The sequence below is a fragment of the Panthera leo genome, chromosome B1 (assembly GCF_018350215.1).
Source record: "Panthera leo isolate Ple1 chromosome B1, P.leo_Ple1_pat1.1, whole genome shotgun sequence".
NCBI lineage: Eukaryota > Metazoa > Chordata > Mammalia > Carnivora > Felidae > Panthera > Panthera leo.
The window spans coordinates 2,087,927-2,092,690 of NC_056682.1; the positions used below are offsets into that span (position 1 = coordinate 2,087,927).

The following is a 4,764-nucleotide window of genomic DNA, read 5'->3' on the forward strand; positions in this document are numbered from 1 at the left end:
CCGCCAGTTTCCACAAAGGCAGCCGTTCAATGCCAAGGGCGTCAGCCGCCCTTTGTAGTTGTTCGTGCTGCATTATGTTTTCCCCTGAAGTTTCCCCAAATGGTGGCTAAGAAAACCCCTTCTAATGTAGATAGAAACCAAATTGTATACCAGGGAAAAAGCTGTTTGAATTTCGGACCTTAGTGGGTCCCCCCTCCCCAGTTCCAATGCGGTAGGAAATCTGTTGGACGTGGGCAAGTATTAACTATTTGTTTCCACCGCGAAGCGTAATCAGATGATCCTGAACGTGAGTGGGGACCGCTACGGCCTTTGCCAGTAGCCAGAAGTAGACAACAAAGTACAACTACATCGGCACAATCGCTTTTTCATCACTATGAGTCGCCTGTCATTCTGCTGACGTCACATGTGCCTTGCCTCGTTTATTCATCACACAACCTCATGGGGGAGATGCTTTCAGCACCCGGGCTCAGGGGTGTTGGAAAAGTCACCCCAGGTCGCTCTGCCTCTGAACCCAGAGCTGGTTCACGAAAACCCCACACACTTGGCCAGCCATCCCTCCTTTGATGTTCGAGGTTCTCAGGTGGGATTTCACAAATCACGCCTACTTCCCAAAGCCCTCACGGCACGGCTGTCAGATTCCGTCTGTAGGCAGAGTTTATTTTTGAAAGAACTGCAGACACACGGGCTTAGAGGGACCAGCGTGACTGGACGGTGAGTCCAGCGAGCCCTCCACCTGGGGCGGAGCAGGCGAGACCTGGCCTGTGCCATCAGGGCAGCACCCAAGAATGCTGCTTATTCGCAAACACGAAGAATTTGGACTTCATGTTCAAAAGAGGGCACCCAAGGGAATGCACAGGTCTCCTTAAGCAACAGCATGGTTCTGAAGGGACCGAAACAAAGGTGTCATAGTTCTGCACGTAACGGAATCCCTTCAAGAGAGCCGCCCAAACACAACGCCCGTCAGAGTGTCCAGATTTCACTGAGAAAGTTGAAAATCACAGCCCTGATCCGCAGCGCGTTTTAGACGCGGAGCCAGGAGACTTGGATCTGGCCGTGCCACTGCACGTGACGGCCACCTCATGCGTGTGCAAAATCCCAGCTGTTACCAAAGGTGGGCGAGTGAGTCCTGTGTTCCTTTTCATTATGTAGATGGCGCCTCTGGTAGAGGAGAGCATTATAAATACCGACCCAAGGCTACTGATTGGTTAAATCTCCAGCAGAGAATATTCACTCCTAGACAGACAGTATGGATTTGGAATATACATATTAGACACTTCGTTTTTAATAGAGTTTGCTTAAGGTGTAAGATATCACGTATGTTATATCTCACATATAACTTATATATGTAACTTATACATATACATATATGTGTTTAAGATATATATGATATTACTATGGAGGATATATTAACAGAATTGCTTAAGATATAAGCCACTCTGTTAATAATTTATCCTGAAATAGCTCATAACAGACTTTGTCACTCAAAACTGTACTCCATGGGTCTGTCACAGTGGCTAGAATACTCACCTTCCTCTCTGTTCAAAAGAAGAAATCCTAACCTCTATCTGGTGACATAACCTCATTTCTTAAACAAAACGTGAATCTAGATATATTTCCAAAGCAACTGGGAGAAATTGTTTAATTCTTTATATCCTCCATGGATGTTTATCTTTCCATGGATTTATCGAAACCCATATACTTCAAGACCCATTTAAACCTTGTTTCTCAAGAATGTACTCAATTTTGATCAAGTAACTCTCACAGTCTCCTGAAAGAAAAAAAGAAAGAAAACATGTGGCATGTGTACTTTAAATGCAATATAAAGTATTTATGCATGTGATTATACACATACACACATACAATCCTACAGTATTTCTGTTGTACATTAATGTAAGAGACAGTGACCCTGCTTTGTGATTTCCTTCCCTAGAAAGGGAACTCGTTGGTACCTACTGGGGGACGGCTCAAATATTTTCTTAGGATACACGAAATAAAGGTAGACTGCAAAAGGTTCGTAAAACAAAACAAAAATGTCTAGGAGATCCGGGTCCTTTAAATCCCTTCAGTTAAGATTGTACGCGCGGGTGATTTATTTAGGATCGGAGACATGTATTAGCACTATTCATTATAGAGTAAAAAGCCTGCTTGGCAGTTTTAAAAGGTTTGAATTAATTAAGAGCCAGCCTGTGGGTGACAAGAATAATTTGGGGGCCTGAGGAGGAAGACCCCCACCCCAACCTCCCAACTGTTAACTGTGGGTTTTCTCACGCTAGTCGGGTGCTCACACCGTGGGTATTCTCACACCTGTCGACCTGAAGCACAGCACCTGACCGCAACCAGGGACACACGCGTGTTTCCCACACAGATCTGGCAGATTTGGTTGTTCGGTTTAGGTCAAGAAAAGGGGGGATATGGATCTATAACCTACAACGGGAAACGGCTACCTGGCAACCAGTGAGATGACAGCACGAATGTCAACTGGTGCGTTTTAGTCCATGGTCTTGACTCTGGTGACTGTGATGGAGGAAGTAAGAAAAACCCGGGATAGGGCACCTTGGCCATAATCGTGGTCCTCCCGGGTCTCCGACGGACCTCTCCAGGCTCACTGGACCATTTGCTCACGTCGCTTCACTTACAACGACCTCCTCTCATTTCTGGAAGCATCTAGACTTCTTTCTCCAGCAACCGCCCCCCATTATGACACGGGGAGCCCACCCCTCCCACGGGCTGGCTCTCTCTGGCCTGGACGGGGCTCCATCCACGGCTTTGGAGATCCAGCTTATGATCCAGACCCGAGACGGCGAACACAGTAATGGGTTCAGCTGGAGGCGGTCTGCTGCCTGTCCCCTGGGAGTGGCCCTTGAGGGAAGGAAGGGAGGGAAGGTTTCCAGTGGCTTCCATCGGCCTGGAACTCTGGGAATTGGAGACCCGCTAAGCTTATTTCTTGGCGACCCTGAAGGCGAGCATGCTGGTAATAGAGAACCTACTGGAAGGAGAAGAGAATCAGCCCTGGGGACTTCATTTCAGCTCCTGCCTGATGTCTGTCTGCCTGCAGCTTGCTAAGCTTCCCAGGCTTTCTGGAAGGTGACATGCCTCCCTTTGCCGTAAGCCAGCTTGTCGCAAACCCTGCTGGGCTCTTAGTGCACGCTTGAGCTCTTTCTGTCCTCTGTGCGCTCACCTTATGGTTCCTTTTGCCCAGAACAGCGTCCACACCGTGTCCTTGTCTTCACTGGGTCTCTTCCTTCTCGAATAGGAAAGACATCTTCCAGGTGGGGTTTTCTCTCTGCTTCTGGGAAGAAAAAGGAGAGGGTCACGACGCCTTTCTTGAACCTGCTGCTTTTTCAAGTACCTTGAGCTCAAAATAAATTTTATGTCAAAGCCTCGTATTCTGAGGGGTATGTTCAAGTTTCCTTCCCTGCAGAGCCACTGCCAGAGAGAGATGTGTGCAACGCCTCGCTGGGTTTTGCTGGAACAGGACCTCCGTGGCCTCGGGCCCCTCTGCTTCCGTCTCCCCCACCCCTGCTGGCTCTTTCCCTCTGACCCCCTGTCTTCCTGTCTTTCTCCCTGTCCCTCCCTCTCTCTACTCTTCCTCCCTCGGTCTGTCTGTCTGTCCCGCCTTCTCCCCCAGCCACTCCTTCGGCCAAGCTTGTGGAAACACACTGAGGAAAAGAGAGGGGTCAAGTCCGCCAGTAGCCTCCCGCCTGCACGCTGTTTGAGCACCGATCATTCTGGATCATTCTGAACCGTAAGCCTGTGTTCTCAACCACGAGGCTGTGGGATGGGACAAAGTACTGAAATGGGGGCGCCGAGAGGGGGGGCTCAGTCAGTTAAGGGTCCAACTTCGGCTCGGGTCATGATCTCACTGTCCATGGGTTCATGCCCCGTGTCGGGCTCTGTGCTGACAGCTCGGAGCTGGAGACTGCTTCGGATTCTGTGGCTCCCTGCTTCTCTCTGCCCCTCCCCATGCGCGCTCTCTCTCTGTTTCTCAAAAATAAATATGAAACCGTTTCTTGTCTACACGGCCCGTACAAATGTTAGCTATGTTGCAGAAGTGGAGAGACCCTATGGAGCACGGACCTCTGCGTTGAGGCCAGATTTAAGACCCGGAGCTCGGAGGCTGGTGCCGCCTTCCTGGCAGAAGACAGAAGGTCACGATGGTCAATTTGTCTTCACAGCCTGGCGTCACAATGAATGCAGGACACTCACCGGCAGCACCCCTGTGGACGGGCTCCGTGCCCTGTTTCAAGTGCGCCTGGGCGGCTCTGCCGGGTGGTTGTCCCCTGGCTGCCCCCTGCTGTGTTCCTTCAGTTTGCCTAGAGAGAGAGAGAGAGAGAGAGAGAGAGAGAGAGAATCATCCAAAGTTAAAGGGAGAAGAGGTCGGAGACCATCAGCAGCGACAGGAGCCTTCCTTCCTGGTAGAATTCTAGGGATTAGCCAGAGATCTTTGCAGGAGGTTAAAAAAAGGGGGGGTTCTTTTCTCCATCATTGGCAAATGTATCACAGTTGCTTATGTTGTAAGATGTCAAAAGTTCATGACAGCAAATGAGAAGGCCAGTTTTGGCTTTATTCATAAAATGCAGTGGCTTTAACTTATGCTCCAGAACTTTAAAAGCTTTAAGGCAGTAGGGCCTCTTTTAAAAAAACAAAATGTTTTAACTTTTATTTATTTTTGAGAGAGACAGAGTGCAAGTCGGGGAGGGGCAGAGAGAGGGGGAGACACAGAACCCGAAGCAGGCTCCAGGCTCCGAGCTGTCGGCACAGAGC

At 49.4% G+C, this 4,764-nt stretch overlaps 1 long non-coding RNA gene across 1 annotated transcript; it reads left to right on the forward strand.

The window, feature by feature from the left end:
- The first annotated feature begins 2,816 nt into the window (after window positions 1-2,816).
- Window positions 2,817-3,386, forward strand: LOC122216824. Its single transcript, XR_006201139.1, has 2 exons — window positions 2,817-3,084; window positions 3,200-3,386. It is a non-coding gene; the product is annotated as an uncharacterized LOC122216824 (long non-coding RNA).
- Window positions 3,387-4,764: the final 1,378 nt, after the last annotated feature.